Here is an 18,443-nt window from a genome sequence, read left to right as displayed (position 1 = left end):
GAACTGGTGCCAGGGTTTTGAAGGGTTATTTTTCCTCTCCCTGGACAAACTGCTATACTGGAGTGGTTACGTTCCTACTTAATGGCATGAAGCCACTTAAAAGAGTTAACCTTCTCTATGCAAATGTTAACAATTTTCTGCTAATACTATTCTACTTAAAATAAAATAGAAAATCAGCTGCTGCTGTTACTGAAATACGCAGGTACTCTGAACCATGGCATGATGGCAGAGAGGGCTCTTCAGTTTGCATCTGTGTCACAGAAAAACCCTGACCATAGGCTCTGAAATAACCAGATTGCTCTGGATATGTTTGCAAGTAAAATGAGCTTACTGTAGCTCCATGTAATTCTCTCTCTCACAGCATTCTCCATTCTCTTCCTTTCACATAGTGTTACAGACAGCAACACAGGAATCCAGCACTATCCACCATGGCTAAAGGAGCATCAGCCTTGGAGACGGGTAGACAGCTCTGAGGCCAAAGCAGAGGCCCAAAGCACGCCAGAGGGTAAGAAATGTGCTGGCAACTTGTTCCCATGTCTGGAAATCTAAATTCTGAGACGTGGAAACCTTAATTCTGAGATGTATAACTTCATCTTGCAGATGCTGAGTTGAGTGGTCAGAGCAGTTGTCTTCAATTATGGTGAGTGCCAAAGGGTGGAGAGAAACAAAGATGGTAACAAGAACTCGATGCTGTTCTGCCAGCTCCTGAAAGATTATATGTTTATTCATTTAGTTAGTTACCAAAACACCAAGCTTTTTCAAGAGAAATCTAGACTTTGTATATGTCTCTGTGCAACACAAGTGCACAAACTAATCTTCATCCAAGATGGTAGTTAGATACAGTGGATGGTAACAATACTGATGTTTACTATTTATAATACCCTCTTGGTCAAAATCCAGGAATCTGACATGTGTACTGAGGCATTCTGAATTTCCCAAAAACTATCATCACAAGTAACTCAGATTATTAGCTGCAGAGCACCCAAGTACGTGGTTGGTAGCACACACTGTCCTTCTCTGAAATGCTAATATTCCAGTTCTATATGTCACTTGTCAGGAGAGAGGACTTCTGGACAGAAAAGGCTTAGGGTCAGAAATGACATGATTTATGGCAGAAAGATCATAAGTCTACTCAGTAGATCTTGGCACCCCTTTAGGAAATATTGATTAGATGGTGAAATGCTTAGCTTTCTTCTTTGTGGAACAATTCACTTTGCCTGGGCTATTCAAACTGAATTATATTGTATATGAAGGAAATGACAGGAAGAGAATGTTGACTCAGGCTCAGAGGAGTCTCACCACCTCCTGCTTTCAGCATTGCCTTAAGCCATGCAAAACGTCCCTTCAAAGCACCGTCAGTGCCGCCACAAATAAAAAGTTAGACCTGATTTAGCTCTGGCCGTCTCAACATCTGATGCCATACACCGTTCCCTTTTCTGTGCTGCTTCAGGTTTAAGCACAACTTAAGACTGTGGCTCTCCCTGCTGATAGATCTTGTCATAGGGCATCATGCCTCTCTCCTGTCCATCACCTGGTGTGGGTCTGAGCCACCTTTCCAGAGGTGCTCTGCCACCAGTTTCCTCGGTACAGCACTACCAGAAGGCCACCTGCTGCTCAGGGAATACCAAGGAGTCAGACCAAAGCAAAGCTGCGTCAGCCCATGTGATTTGTCTTACCTTGCAAGGGCAAGTTCCAGTGCTGGCGCTCAAGCTTCTTGTGATTGATGTTTTTCCCTTTACTGTATCAGGTCTGGTTTAAGTTGTAGATGTTAATAGTTGACACTGCCCTTTCACTTCTACTCTAAGCCACCGTGAAAACGCTGGGTGGCATTAAATAACAAAGTAAAATATGTGCAATAAAATAAATGCATTGTATATACTAGTAGGATAACATTCTTCAGATGGCTGGAATCCCAAATAAAGCATCAATAACGAGTAGCATAACACCTTCAGAGAGAACAAATCTGAACCAGCCAGACTCTGGGTTCTTGGCTTTTCAGCATGTAAGAAATCAGTAATTTTATTTGCCATAATTTACAACAGGTTTTGAATGTTTCTCTGCTTCCTTGGCTAAAAGAATAGATCCATAAAAATCATGGTGTCATATGCAAATGGAGATACTACGAGTTCAAAACAGAGAGAATACAGCTTAAGGCCTCTGTCTCTTAAATTTTAAACTTCTAAATGTGGGGGCAGGAAAAAAAAAAAAAGGACTACTATGATTAACTTTGCTACCAGATCCAGAAAAAAAATGAAGGTAATAGATTACAGCAAAGAGAAATCTATGGAGCCTATACCTGGATATCCATCAAATGCTGTAGGCAGCAGCGCTGCAAACTGTGCCCACAAGGTCACACCCTTCTGGTGGATTGAGGGTCTTTTGTTAAGCCTTCAAAATTTCAAAACATGCTGTTCCGAAGGCCAGAGCCTTTTGAATCAATGGTTTGTGAAAATAATTCACCAACACACACAATGGTTCAAAAGCTATGGTATATAACACAGTACGTATCAGCCACATTCTTGGTGTTCGGGATACTGTGGGTTTTGTTTAAATTGTTTAGCAAGGAGAACAGTTCCTGGAAAGAAAAGAGGTTGCATAGATTAAAGTTTTTCTTCCAGATCAATGAATGCTTTATGTTTGAAGGTTACTGCTACCACCAAATTGTTCACATCTGCAGGGCTACATTTAAAAAAGAGACACCATTGGATTTCAAGAGGTATTAAAGAAAGCAACAGGCAAAATCCTCGCCAAAACGATATTTTATCTTTGTAAAGACAGAACTTGGTAAAACAAGTTTCACATTTTCCTCAACTGATTTCTATGCTCCTGATTGAATATGCAGATGATAAGAAACACAACAGATTGTTCAAAAGACGTCTGTCAAAGATTCTTACTTTTCTGCAAACATAAATGCAGCCTGTGATTTGGCAAATGAACACAACATTTTTATGTTTTGATTGTTGATTTTGCTAACTCTGACCAAGATGAAAACTTCAAACAAACAATGTAGAAGCTATACCTGCTTAATGTAAGAGTGATTTGCTAGAACTAGAACTGTTAATAGAAACGGTATTTATTTCTCCTTCTAGCTCCATCCTATCCTGTTTACAATCTGATAATCTGTTTCAGAATAGTTAGCTTATAGATTTATAAGTCATATGTGGTCAAAGAACACACCCTTCAAAAAATATATGTGAAGTATTGTCCCAAAATAATAAGTTATGTTTATTTACCTAAAATCTCACACATGCAAAGTATCAAGAATCATTTGAAACTTAAAGATCCATAATAAAATTCTGAACAAGAAAAATAAAGGCTCTGAATGTACGCTTACAAGCACTCTATAATTATCAACAAGGCTTTCTTTATGAAACTCTTGTTTCTCTTAGTTGCTGCTTTAGTTCAATCCACACAGGACTACAGAAAGGGAAACATCTCAGTTCCTGTATAAAATACAATCTTTTCCCTCGATGGCAAGAGGAAAATCATGATGCATAAGAATTCTTTAATATGTTTGCCTTTAGAGTTTATTGACTTTACTCTTACTGGTATTTTACCATGTAGGAATAACATTTAGCTACCAAAACTGAATCCTTGCTAATTTAAAACCCCATCAATTCAACTGCATTTTTTAACAAGTTGTGTTAATCTAAGCAGCACAAACCTAGCTGGGCAGAATGAGCTAGGTCAACCACCTATATTTTAAAGGTTTTCGTTCTTAAAAAAAAAAAATTAAAAAAATATATCAAGTCTAAAAATGAACAGCATAAATCAGGATTCAGTGACTTAAAGGTGGAGCAAATATCCCTCTGGGATAATAAATCAAGTTAGTACTTGAATTTGTATCATCTGAGAACATCTTTCAAATTTATTTATTAGGTAGCTGAATGATTTTATCTTATCCATGTGTAGCCATCTAGTTCTGCCTGTATCAAGCTGTTCCAGACTGCATCTCCCTGAGCAGTAGCCTGTGCTGCATTGGAAAGAGGCTACCATTGATGAATATGGTTTTGATTTTGGAAAAGTGAGCTGTCTGTCTTTATCATGGATTAAGGTATCATTCGAAGGTACACAGTACACTCGGCTCGGAGCGGGCCAAGGTTGTCTCCATGCCTGCCAGCCCTCCAGCCAGGCTCTCCATCTGGTTCTCATAACGCTCCCCAGCTACATTTCATCTCGTAAGCTGAGGAGACGACGCTCGATTAAAAGCAGGCCCAGCAGCGATAGGCTTCAGAAGTCAGGGCAGGTATTCTAATTATGTAACACATGTAGTCATTTCTGGTACATAAATTGGCTTCTTACCGGTACGTATTTTATTGGTACTGATTTCTCCAAGAATGGGCACTTTAAGGTAAATTACATCACCCTCTGCAACACACTGGGGTAAGGAAAACTTCTGCTTGTGTTTTGCCTCTTTAGTCTACTTTCAACTACCTTAAACCACTAGAACATCAGTAAATACCAAGTAGCCTGAACCCTTGCAGCCATAAAGACATCCCTCCCTGAGCAGGAGGTGCTGCAAGAAGACTCACATTTTCTGAAGTCTGTTTTGTCACTGCATTTTCAACACCGCAGCCTCCGCCTTGCAACAAAACTCACCCCAGCGCAGATCCTCAAGCTCACACAAAACCCCTGGAGTTCATTTGGATTCAGGGCTGTGAGCTTCCAAAGTGGCTGGTCCTGTTGCTGTATAAAAAACTGTATAAAAAAATCTGATTTACAGTTACCATAAGTACTATTTCAAGAGCAGCACACAAAGCCACACAGCAAGCATTACACTTGCTCAGCGATATCCTTCTGAATATTGGTTGAAGTTACTTCCATTGTTTCTGAAATAAAAGAGATTTATTTAGGCCCTCATTCAGGAAAGCATTCAAGTATAAGTTTAAATAAAAGAGCTAGAAGTATAATAAAATAAATCGTCTAAAGTACACTAAAATATCTGGCATGGAAATTTTCTGAACCCTTTCTAGCAGATTTTTGACATAAAACAGAATTCATTAACATCCTACTGCAAGGAATCACATGTTTCTCTAGTAAATAAAAGGTAAATAGCCTCTCTGAATTGAAAATCGACAATTTTAAAACACAACCCCTCCAAAATGAAAATAAAGTCACCTTGCTAAAAGTGTTCCAAGCCAGAGGTGACGGTGTAAGCTATTTCTCTACCCTAATGAAACAAGTATCAAACCTTTATGTGTCCAGCAGGTGACTGAACTTATCAAGCAAAATGCTGAATTTCTATTGATTTTGCTGTAACAAAAGCCACCACCTAGTGCCAGTGTCAAGTCAGGATCACAGGAACAGTTACATTGTTCCATAGATATGGTGGCATATACCGCTGCAAGGCAACCTATTCAAAAGCTATCGATCAGCTCCACAACTACTTCTTTTTCCACCCAGCTCGTGCACACTCAGTGAACTAGCAAACTGTTTTGATACACAGCAGACTTGAAAAATCCCCAAATTACCTCCAGCTACTAGGAACATTTCAGCAGATATCTTGGATTTGTTACTCTTACCTAAATCGGTGTGTCAATAAACAGAAAATACCTTAATGCTTGATATGAGTCTGTTATTTCTCCTGAACTGTCCTGGAATCCTAAACTTCCACCTGTCCAACATGAAGGGAGCATCTCACAGAATTTACTGCTTAGTGGAATTTACCCTACAGGATGCTTTTCTTTTTTTCTTATCCCACAGGAGGGTAAGGCTCCAAGACTATTGAAAAAGTTCAGCAGAGGTCAGCATTATACAACCTCTGTGTGCATTGTAGCCCTATATTTAAGAACACATTTAGTTACAATTTATTTCCATGGCCTGATTTATTTTTTAGCAGCCCATGTGAATTCTTTCAGGATGACATTAAATCATTCAGCTGCACCCATTGTGTTGGATTCAGTATAGACTGGACCAAAGAATATATAGGCTGAATGCCACTCTGTCTCTTAGGAATTACATGCTTGCTAGAAGTAAATTATGGTGTATTATAATACAAAAGCATCGTCATGAGTTATTTGTGGCTAAACACCAAAACAAAGGAATATGTGGCAACATCTGATACACAATTGACTTACAGCCATTTGCTCCAAGGAATTAGTTACTAATCAAAATGATTGCCATTAACTTGTTCTGTAACAAAACTTTGCACAAAAGAAAACCAAAAGCCCTTCATGTGGCCACAGAAAGCCCCATTTTTAGGCTAATGCTCCGCTAGATGTTGGGCCACCCCTCTTAGGCTTGTCTGTTCCACCTAAACTGAATTAACCAGACATTTTACTTTAAACTTGGTCCTCCCCATCCAGGCTCCAGCTCTCTGTTGATCTGTTCCTGCACTTGGTGCTGCAAGCCAACTTTGCACATGCAGTGCTCCCCACACACTCTGAACTGCTCTCATTTACTTTTCCTTTTCATTTCACCCAGTTTGTTTCCTCAAGCCCTCCAGAGTCATCCTGATTGGTGTCTCTGGATGCTATCACAGCACAAATAATTTGAGGTGAAAAAGGCTCCGTTCTGAAAATGGAAGCAAGTGAACTCTTGGAAAGAATTTGAACATTTCTAGAATAAATAAAACATTTTAAATGTTATTCAAATAACTTGCTTTCACCTCTCTTTTTATTTCCTTAAAGTTAATTGGAAAGAAAGAAAGAAGTCACCAGGACACACATTCCAGGAGTCTCCTTGGTATAAATCAGGCAGCACACACACTGCACACCAGTAACAATGAAATGACCCCTTAAAATACTGCATTTCTTGCCAAGCATAACTTCTTCGAAGACTTTAAACTTCACCACTGGCCAAAAGTTGAACACTGAAAGTCCTTCTTTTCCTAATTGAAGTTGAGGCACAATTCAGAGAAAGGGAAAGGCAACCCATCTCAGCTGCTGTTTTCAGTTGAAAAGCAGGCCCAATAGTTAAGATAGAAATGGTCTCAGACTCCAAACCCCCAAATTCTCCTCAGGGACCAGCCTACCACTCTCCCATCATCACTAATTCGGGTGTATCTTTTTCTCAGAATGCCTGTGGAAACCACTCACACTTGCTGTGTTTGGCCCATTCAATTCCAGACAAGATCCTGTCCTGGGGTACCCACCAAGATGCAATTTGAATTGTAGGACAGAGGAGCAAGGTCAGAAGTGCCTTGTGATCGACCTTGCTTGCTGTGCTGTAACGACCCATCAACACATGGAAATCAGAATCGCGGAAGTTGAACAGTTCAGTTTAAGAGCGAATGGAAGGCAAATACGGCAGAGCCTTATTCCTCCCACAAGTTTACAGCTTTGTTCCTGTGACTCCTGTGCACTTGATAGATTGGATACTAATGGGCCACAGGAAACAAAACCAGATGACTAAGGTTAGCCAGTAAATCTTAAGCACTAGGAAAAGCCAAAAATAGGCTGCGTTTAGCTCCTCCCATGTTATCGAGCTATTCAGAATAAGCACAAACACTGAGAAAATTATTCATAATTTGCATTTAAATAGAATCTGCTATTAGAGGGTATCACAGCACTTTATGACTGTTAAATATTTTTGTTACTAACAGTATAAGTGCCTGACACTCATCTGCAGTGAAAAATGTGTCAAAGAATAGGAGACAAACTGCATAGATATATTGCACACACCACTGCAGGTCTCACTCAAAACAACTGAAAACCTTTAGAAGCAAAAGTGAAAATAGCTGAAATATAAAATCCTTTATGTCAAAAGACTTCAGAAAATAGTTTCTCTCGAAAGTTTTTCCTTCCGCTGCTTTCTGTTAGGAGAAAGAAAAAAATCCCTCCACAATCCCCCTCTTCAAAAGAAAATGCACGTTTGATTCGACTGAAAGAGCTCAGTGTCATGAATCAGATCTCCCTTTTTTGAGGATAGAAGATCCCAACAGATTTTCTACCTCTTCTGCTCATAGAATTCAAGTTGTTTCGGGCAGTTATTAAGAAAATAACCACACAAAGTGAAACATTCAAAAAATGCAAAAGAGGCCAAGCAACCCTGTTGCTTTCCCCGTATCCTGCACACTCAACCCCTGCAAATGCAGAAGTGCCATTTGACACTAATAACTCGCTTGCACAGTTTGCTTTTAGCATCTGTGCCTGTATTTAGGAAAAGTAAAATCAACACTGCACCCAACAACAGAAAATGGTTTAGCACATAAAGTAAGGTTCCCAGCTGGTCTATATGGGGACAATTATAAGGGATATGAACCAAGCAAACAGAGATAAAGCCTATGAAGACTGAATGCCTGTTACTTAGCACTTCCAGCAGATACCCTTTCACATCAGTCTCCCGCTCCAGTTCACAAAATAGGCTGCTGCCATCTTATGGAAGAGACCTTGAAAAGCATTTGGTCCAAAAATAATTCTGCTCTTCTTCCCTTGCTCCTTTTCTTCATCCCACTTGCTTTACTCTGCGATTAATAACTTTTAAAAAAATAATTTACTTGCTTTGTAAAGATTTGCCTATCGTGCAAATCACCTATGATTTTACAGTAACTTTAGAGCGTCCAGGAAGTCAGACAGAGCAGTGTACTGAGAAAGGGAACACACCAGCCAGGCTGTGAATCCTGACACCGCCTCAGACAGAGGTTTCTTGTATGATACAACAAAAGCCAGCTGGAGCCATTCAGCCACTACGGGATAAAGTCATCATTTTTGTTCAGTCTTAAGGCAATCATTCTCTGTGCTCCATCTCTGGCCTTCTCTATATGGCCAGCTTGAACCAGTTTAACTAAAGGTGTGACTTTTAACATGCTTACTGAGGTAAATGAAAATATACCATCTTAAGCCTGAAGCCAGAATGTACACAAGGGCTCGATTTCTCCATCTGTAAGGCACAAAGAGCTGCATTTCCAGCATGTCAGGGAGCTTTGCTGAGATATTTTGCCTTTGATCCAAAAGGGAAATCCCTCCACAAGTTTCCATGTTGCTGCATGACAGAAATGCAGATTTGAGACAAGGACTGACCGCCTGTGAAAGGAGAGTGGCCAGCAAGGCTGAGATACTGCATTTGTGTGAATGTAGGACTCCCACAAGTTCACAACTCTTCTTGTCACTTAGGACATAGTATTCAACTTGACTATTTAAATCAAAAACAGTTTTGGAAGGAGTATGATCAGCACAAGAACCAGGATAAATGCATGACAGAAGTCAGGTGCTCTCTTCACCTCCCACACCAGCAAACACTGACCTGCTACGAGCAAGCCCAAGCTCCGCAGCCCTTCTGTGACTGATGCTAAATGGTAAAATGCAAACCCTGGTCAACCACTTAAATCTTTTTGTCTAACGTGGCCTCAGTTCTTCATTTTCCTTCGCACCCTGAAAGGGTTTCCAATCCACTGTTAATTGAGGAGAACATTCAAGAATTCTTGCTGAGAATAAACAGCTCTTAGTGTCTAGGTTTTTAAGCAATATTAGCTAGATTTAGGTGACTTGCATCCAAGAATCCTACAAGAATTAATGAAGAGATATCTAGTCATTTGATAGCTATGTTTAATAAATACTGAATTCCACTGAAATACCACAAAGGAGAGAAGTTATGGTGCTCTATCAGTATCCAAAAAGGCAAACAGGAAGCTATATAGACATTAATCCCGGACAATGCAGTAGAAAGATGATACAGTATGTCATTAATAAAGAATGAAAGCGTATTTCAATCACTGTGCTTCTAGGAGGCATGAACCAGAGAGAACTATGCTAGGGATTGAAAAGATTGCTAAGGGCTTTTACAGTCTCCAGAGCTTCAGGTAACTGCACAAAACAGGTTGGGTAAGGGAAAAATGGTAGCAAAACACAAGAGCATAAGTCTTTAAATGAGATTTGCCAGAGGGTGAAATAACCAGTAGAAATAAACATTTTTAAACACCATTTATTGGAAAAGGGTCTCATCAGAAAAATCTGCTTTCCTTCTTTGAGGCAAACACAAAGGAAGTGGTGAGGAAAATGGCACAGGAGTTTGACACAACACGATCAGACTTTCTAAAGAAAAAGCTCACACCACATGGTATCTGTAAGCTCCGTGCTCAACAGATTAAACTGACATCACTCAGAAGGCAAATGTCAGCCAGGAACCTCAGACAGTAGCATGGCCATGACACCGCGGGCACTCTTTGCATCAAGAGTTTGTAAAAATTGTGAGTCCTTGCTAGTAACAGTCAAAACCCCCCAAATTTGACAGACTGCTGAGCAGAAAGGCAAAGAAACCCTATAGAGACATCAGGATCTTCTGGTAAGATGAGTCCATTGAAACAGCACATACATCCAGCATATCATTCTTTCCAAGAGCAAAATTGTAACTGAAATCAGCTCTAATCCAGAGGAAGTATAACAGTCACCTCTCTCTCACCCAAAGCCATAGGGCTAGAGCAACAGTGCACAGCCAGCCCTGGCTCCTGGGTCAGGCCATAACCTCGATTTCCCCATACTCCCAGTGCACCTGAGCAAAGCTTATAGATAGGATCACTGAACTACCACAAGCAAGCTATGACTACTGTACTATGGGGAAAGAAATGGTTGGGGTGAAGAACATGAGCTGGGAACTCAGGCATGCTAGTTCAAGCTGTGGGTTTCTGTCTCCTCATGGGATTTTTCACAAACAATTTGTGCCCGCATACCCAAGGGGAATTTGCTACCTAAATGCTTCCACAGAAATCAAGACCCATCTTGCAGTGATTCAGGGAGCTGATCTCAAAGCACTGCAGAGGGCTTATGATTGCAGAGAGCTCACATGCCCTGGTAATGGATAGCCGCAGGTGCCCAAGGCAAACAGACTGCCTTCTTTCTCTCATATCAGCTTGCAGAGTCTCATTTAGCAGCATTTCTTAGTTATGCCTGCAAATATCTTATTATAATGTTCACATTGGCCTTTAAATAAAAATTCCAGCACTTCCATGGCCCCTTATTAACGGAGAGATATAAAATTTCAGTAAGGAAAGAAATTGTGGTTTCAAGGGTCCACTTAGTCTCTAATCAAAGCATAAAAAAAGGACTTTTTAAAAATATGTACTGAAGATATGAAAATCAAACTGCCTTTTGTGTTTTTTTTTTCTTTTACTTTTTTACTTTCCTGAAAGGCTCCTCCAAACAGCTGCGTTTAAAATGGCCTTTCTACAGTGCCTGGTGTTTTCTTTGGCAAATTTGGAGAGCTGGGTTTTGGGATAAACTGAATTGCATCAAAAGACCAAAACAGGATTAGGAGATTCGACAGGACTTCATAAAAATCAGTTGTGCGTGGGCAAAGCAGGAATTTTTCAATAGGTCATTTTAAAGATAAAAGCTCTGGAGGAAAGAGTTTTGCTTGGTGGCAAATTCCTTTAACCCTTGCAAAGCCTACAGGAGAGCCTGCAAGGGAGGCAGGGCTTACAGAGTATGAGAACACACAAACTCTCACATTTTAAAGTTATTTTACAATCATTTTTCAAACCACGCACACATGCACTTGAGCAACAGCATGGTCCTAAAGATGGGCCTTTCTGTCCATCTGTCTTGCAGGCAGTTTGAGGCTGGGGGAGGCAGAAAGGAGCCAATTCTCTCTTTAATATTCACGGGCCTACTTTTCATTTCCCTGCCACCTCCTAATTTGCTCCCTCACTTCTCCATATCAGTTATACTGTAAATAAACCTAGGGATCAAGGGAAATAAAGAGTGTATGCTACCTGCAAGGAGATTTTGCCCCCGCTACAGGTGTAGGTCAAACTGCAGAGCTCTATCACCAACAGCTCCAACAGCACAGGATGGGAACTGCAGGAGGAGTGATGCACGTTTCGACATGATGCACACTTCTAGAGCATGTTTTGAACAGTGAAACACTCAGAAGATACATAACCCCTTGCTAATAGATGGCAACTGCTTTATTTAATAGTTCCTCCATTAGAGGTATTGAAGTAACCCTTCTAGCAATGTGGACAGTGTTTGCAAGTAATTGCAAAATATCATGTTATGCTTCAGGATAAGCTACCATTAAACTACGTTGCTGTCTCAGCACCATATAATTTTTTCCCTTTCTAATTTCAGCCACGACTGTAAGATTGAACATCCCTAAAATATTTCCAATCTAATCTCCTTTTATTGCTAAATTAACATCAGATCTAGAACTCTCCACTAAGTATAGGGAAACCACACTAACGTTAATCACTTACATGTGGTCACTAACACACTAATAGCAGCCGCTCTAAGAGATTTCAGGCACACAGTGCTGCCAGTGCTTAACGCAGCAGGAAAGCGCATGGAGCCATCAAACACCGGCCTGAGTCAAGGGAGAAGGATAAGCACCGAGCAAACGAAAGAATGTGATTTTAAATTACTGAAACAACACTCAATTATATTATTTACTTAGAGACAGAAAAAACACTCAAACACTATCTGCCAGAAAAATTAGGGGTTCTTCAGCATTTGTTTTCGTGTGTTTCCATGTCTGCTGACTTGACTCGTGCCACTGCAGCCGGGCACAGCAGGGGTTGATCACCCCAAGGATTTGCCTCAGCTCAGGAGCAGCTACTTGAAACACCACAGCTTTTTAGCGCTCGTCTAGGAGGCAAAACTCCAAGCAGACATTCTGACATATGTAGACTACCACAGGATCATTAAACTAAAAACTCAGGTTTTAGTGAACAAGAAAAGGCTCAGAGGTGTTTTCCTGTACACAAATAGAGACACAGAGCACTTAAGCTGCTTTCTTCAGAGCCACACTGAGAGAGCTAAGTCTATTACTACATTTAAGCTTTTTGATATGGTTCACTTCCACAGACACTGATACATTTTAAAAAAAAAGAGGTACAGGCTCAGAGAGGGATTACATTACTAGTTCCATACTGTATTACCCAAAAAGAAAAAAAAAAATTGAAAAGGCATCACTTTACAGTGAGCAGGTTTCCTGTCCAGCAGGAAATGCAACTGCTTCTTTATTTTACACATCATAAATGAAACAATCTTCAGCTTGGTTCCATTAGGCACACAGGCATCACCTGGCAAATACAGGTTTCAGTAGAACCCCCAGCTAAGGGAGCATGTTCTCATTACAGCAAAGGAAATAAAGGTTAAACAGAAGGACAAGCTTTCCATTATTAAGGTTCCAAAAACACTGAAAAAGGTTGTCTGCGGAGGCAATAAAATCTTAATTGTTTGGATTCTTGTAAGAATATTTTAAATACATGAATGGTTTGAGTGTACTTGATCCTTTCTCAGGGTAAAGAGAAAGACTACTGTGGTGTCTTAAAGTCCTTTCCTGCTCTGTTTTCCCAGACTAAGTCTGCAAACAAAGGATGTATTCAGACTTGAAGCTAGTACAATAAAATGTTCCAATCTGTTTACTGTCAAATAATTTTGACTTCTCTGGAGGGCACGGCAAATGCATTTCAAGGACTTTATTGCTTCTCACTACTACTGTGAAATATGTAGCAAATCATTTCCACTAAGGTCAGAAGACTGCTACTCCTATTTTGAGGATCACAAGAGAAAGGAAGCGCATCATTGCAGTCCTTCAGGTGTCACTGCTCCCTATCTGCAACTTACAGGAGGAACTTCATTGCACATCATTCTGATTGTTTCAGTGTCACAGAGTTTGCTTCTCCTCTCCAGGCAAAAGGAAATTACAAGATTAAAACATGACCTTTTCTTACAGTTCAAAGGGAGGAAAGAAGGAGCCAAGATATTTCCAGAGTAAAACTCACCTGCTGGCTCAGTTCACAGAAATCTGTAAGCCTGCTCATCACATTTCATCATGTTTGCCTGTGAAACAACAGAAGTTTCCTTCATTCCTTTTGCCAGTGAGCTTGCAATCCTACAAGAAAGCAGGAGTGTGGTAGGAAGGTGCTCCTGCCCCTGGAGCAAGATTAGACACTTAAACCTCACAGCTGGAGCAGGTCCATTCCCAAATATGCTCCCTATGGCACCAAAGCAGAGAAGACCAAGGAAGCAGCCTGCTTTCTGGAGGAGTACATTCAGCTATTGAGCTCTGTGTTGCTTCAGCCAGACTGCCATCAGTATCTGACCTCCCGCTTCTGCACCTCATTAACAGGTTGTTGATGCCTTCTACACCCTTACTTACTCACCACCCTTCTACCTGGACTGCTAAATATACAGAGGGAGGCACAGGCATTCGGGCCTGACACAAAAGGGTGCTGCTGTGTCTTCTGGTTCACACCAAGGAACAGCAACGTGCTGTGATAACAGCATTATTGCTGCCATTTTGTGGACCTGAAAAAAGACCGCTGCACCTTAACACTCATCTCTTCCAAACAGATCTGCTAATTTAGTAAGTCCTCTCCTACAAGCTTTGAGTCACTGTAATTTACAAAAGGGCCTGTATAAATAACACCTGCAGTCTTGAAAACCAACAATTCGTTAATTCAAACACAATTGCCAAAGCTTGAATGCTGTCAGTGCTCCAGCAGATTGCATTGGAAAGCGTCTGAAAGACCATTAAGACTTCACTAGAAAACGTAAGGTCCTGTACTGAGTACAGGATTGGCTCTGCAATTTTCTGGACTCCTCCCTATGGCCACATTTAAACTCTGCTACCTGTTAGGGCATTTTAGCACTGGTGTCCATACAGCCCAGCCACCCTCTGGGATGAAGCCTGTGCCTTGTACCAGTGATCCCATTGGAAGGACACCAGGGTGTGCAGGCCTGACAGGAGCCGAATATCATCCCTGTTATCTCCTCAGGGGAGCAGCTGGTGGAGCAAGACCCCAGCATATGCTGTGGGACAGACCTTCTCCACAGCTTCAAGGCACATGGCGTAAGCTCCCTTAGAGTACAGCTTAAAGCACCAGAGGAACGGAAAGGAAGCTGTTCTCTGTCAAACTCTGTACTAGCAGAGGCGATCTGCTGCTGCTGCTAATGAAAGTACATTTTTCTCTTCCTACCGGTTCTTATCCCTCCAAAAGAAAACTGTTCAAGCTCATTCTAAAACAAGTACCCACACATCTTCCAATGCTTATACAGCTCAGTTACAGGAGGATTTACCAACAACATCAGCAGCAGCGCTTGAAAGCGCAACCTTGCAGGGATTAACCTTCCTAACTTTTTAAAAGCAGTTCAACCATTTTCAAGCCAAAATTTTTTTTGTATTTGCTTTTGCTGGATTTGCTTTACCAAACAAACAATTAAAAAAGGCTAAGGTATTAAAAGACAGTTTTCTTCTGTCAGGAAACCAGACATAACCAGGTACAGATTCACTAGCTGAAGAGAACTTGGCTCCTGTCATGTTTCTCAGTATTTCATAGCCTTTGGTGTCCATCAACACACAAGGGCATACAGAGTAAAAGGCCCCATCTTTTCCTGGTTGGCAAAAGACAGTGAAAAATACATATGCCCGCTACAAACTGAAGTTAACAGTGGTTTCTCTGAGGTAGTGCACCTTCAAAAAACAAATCCACAAGTTTTGCCATGAAATCTTTACTGTTCATTAAGACCTGCCCAAGAGGGACGTCATCTCCAACCCCCAGTTCCCAGATACAGTGAAAGCTCTGCAGTCAGCATCTCAGATGTCTCTCAAACCATGTTCTAAGGTTTATCTGTGTTTTGCTTTAATTGCATTAACATTTACAGCCACACAGGTTTTCGGGCTTCTTATGGCCATGCCCACGAGCACAAAAAGCACATGGGTACTGCAGGGCCTTTCTACAGCTTTGGCTAGAGAAGCAGGGCTGCTAACCCACCTTGAAGTCCCAGCAGATGGCCTAGCATGAAGTGACTCCAAGCCCTCCCTCTACTGAGGGAGGAACACCTACTTCTTCAAATCAAAAGAATCTCATTTTCATACCCCACAGGAGGTAATAGCATTTCTTCCTCTCCCCCCATCTCTTACAGCATTCTGACACAGTAACACATCAGGTTTGTCACAGCAAGGTGCCAGCAGTACCAGTTGTCACTGTCTAACACATAGAGGCACCACCATCAGCAGTTATCAAACACAATCAGGAATTCAGCTCTTCTGAAAAAATTGAAATACTGCATATCAGTCTCTGTGGCGCAATCGGTTAGCGCGTTCGGCTGTTAACCGAAAGGTTGGTGGTTCAAGCCCACCCAGGGACGAGCTCCCTTTTAAGGACCAAAAGGAACTTCATGAAGTCCGACAAGGGAGAGCGTCAAGTCCTGCCCGTGGACATGAACCACCCCCTGCACCAGCAGATGCTGGGGCCTACCCCACCAGAAAGCAGCTTGGCCAAAAAACACCTGGGTATGCTGGTAGGCACCAGAATAAACATAAATCAGCAAAGTACCCTGGCAGCCAACAGTCTCCCAGCTGCCTTAGGAGGGGCATTGCCAGCAGGTGAAGGGAGGTGATCCTTCCACTCTATGCGGCACTGAGGGGGCCACATCTGGAGTGCAGTGTCTAGTTTTGGGCTCTGCAGTACAAGACATGGACATACTGAAGAGTGTCCAAAAAAGGGCCAGAAAGATGATAAAGGGACAGAAGCATCTATCCTATGAGGAAAGGCTGGAATTGTGCAGTCTGGAGAAGGCTCGGGGGCATCTTGTCAATATATATAAATACCTGAAGGGAGAGTGCAAAGAGCATGGAGCCAGGCTCTTCTCAGTAGTGCAAAGTCACAGGACCGAGGCAATGAGCACAGAATGAAACACAGAAGGTTTCATCTGAATATCAGGAGGCATTTTTTCATTGCGACAGTGACCGAGCACTGGAACAGGTTTCCCAGGGAGGTTCTGGAGTCTCCCCTCCTTGAAGACATTCAAAAGCCATCTGGACACAGTCCCAGGCAACCAGCTCTAGGCATCCTGGCTCAAGCAAGGAGGTTGGACCAGATGAGCTCCAGATGCCCCTTCCAACCTCAACCATTCTGTGATTCAGGATACTGCTCAGTAGAAAAATCTAAGTCAAATCAAATCCAGACAAATGTGATCTCTGACGTCTGGCACCATGAGTACCCAAGATAGCACATATGGGCTGGATGCAGCACCTTGAACATTTATATCAAACATCCATAGCTAAATAGCAGTAACTTGTGCGGATCATAACACAACCTGCTCAAGTTTTGCAAGTGTTTGAAAAAAAATGCATCCAGTTCAGCCTCTAAACATAGAATTATTACACTAAACTAAGGGGCAAGATCAGCAGGATTACTGTAGTTCACATCCTCAGGTTACTGGCAAACAAGGGAACTAACAAAACAAAGCACACAGAGCAGCTGGCACCATGGTATGTGACAGCAGTGAGAACACCACTGCTTCCTGAAGTGATGCCAAGGTTGATGAGACAGCCACTGGTATTATTCGGGGACTTACTGAACTCACATTTTCATTTAGTTAAGACTTACTTCGAGCAAGCTGCTCATCTCATTATTGCAGTACAATAGGAAAAGTGATGCTGTAGTTTGGATAAAAGCCCCACTAGTAATAAAAATAATAATAAAAAAATCATGAAATCTCCAGCAGAAGCCTGTCCCACCTCCCTTTTTAAAACCGTGGAAGAAGAAATCCAAGACAAAGCCGTACCACCACTTTGTAGTATTGTTCCATGCTAGTGTAAAAGCTATGGAAACAACTTCAGTTTTCACTGTCTTTAATGATCATGTAAGACTTCTCACTTATCTCATTCTGGTTTAGTAGTTTCTAATAAAACTATCTGCCACAGAAATGGATACTCTCATCACACGATGAAGAGCAAACAATAGCTATGCCCATTATCCCTCAGCTACCTACTGAGGTAGACTGGAGGATCTCTCCTGCACACTTTTCCAACTGCAATGCTCAGTATTGCACATAGACCTAGGCTTAGGTCAGCATTAAGCAGAGGTTACAACAGAGCTTGCAGTATCTTCAGAGATGCTTGGCATTATAGCTACAACAGTGAGAGTATGCTCGGAGATAATGGTGATACAACTCTGACCCGCAAAGAGGAAAGTCAACTTTGAAAGTACACAAACAGTCTTATTTCAAGGAGGGCAGGTTCCCCCGCCCGACCTCTCCCCCCCCAAAAAAAAAATAAAGAGGGAGAGAAGGAGGAGTAAAAAAGAAAAAAAAAGTAGCAAAGCAAATTTGCTCCAACAAATAGTGGAAGGACTGGGATCCAGTGCTCCAGTACACAGCTTCTTGACAGAGTGATGAGGAAAGGAGGTGAGACTCCAGGAAAAGCCATTCCTCAGGGATGTAACCAAATATGCTTAAATGACGAAGAAGATAGAAAACGCTAGTTGCAAGTCAATTGGCTCTCGGTCTCACTAAATACGCTCTTTCAGAGTCCTCTGTCCCCAGAAATATTCTGCAGGGAAAGAAGGCAAAACTGACTTGCTTCTTTTGCAGAACAACACCCACTATTCAGAGTACCCTGCAGTTCCTCCCTTTGACAAGAGCTGTCAGATCTGGCAAAGGCAGAATGAAAGATGAATCCAAGTCCTGTGATAAAAGGAATTTTTGTGAGAAAGTGAAAATTAAATTTCTTCTCAACATACGGATACACCCAAACTAGGGGGAAAATAGGTATGGAAA

The 18,443-nt window shown here is 41.5% G+C and overlaps 1 non-coding gene across 1 annotated transcript; it reads left to right on the top strand.

Annotated features, from left to right (window-relative positions):
• Nucleotides 1-15,954: 15,954 nt before the first annotated feature.
• Nucleotides 15,955-16,028, top strand: TRNAN-GUU (transfer RNA asparagine (anticodon GUU)). Its single transcript has one exon. It is a non-coding gene; the product is annotated as a tRNA-Asn (tRNA).
• The last annotated feature ends 2,415 nt before the right edge of the window (nt 16,029-18,443 follow it).

The sequence above is a fragment of the Patagioenas fasciata genome, chromosome 2 (genome assembly GCF_037038585.1).
Source record: "Patagioenas fasciata isolate bPatFas1 chromosome 2, bPatFas1.hap1, whole genome shotgun sequence".
Taxonomy (NCBI): domain Eukaryota; kingdom Metazoa; phylum Chordata; class Aves; order Columbiformes; family Columbidae; genus Patagioenas; species Patagioenas fasciata.
Note: the sequence above shows the minus strand (reverse complement) of the source record. Positions and strands in the feature narration are given on the sequence as shown.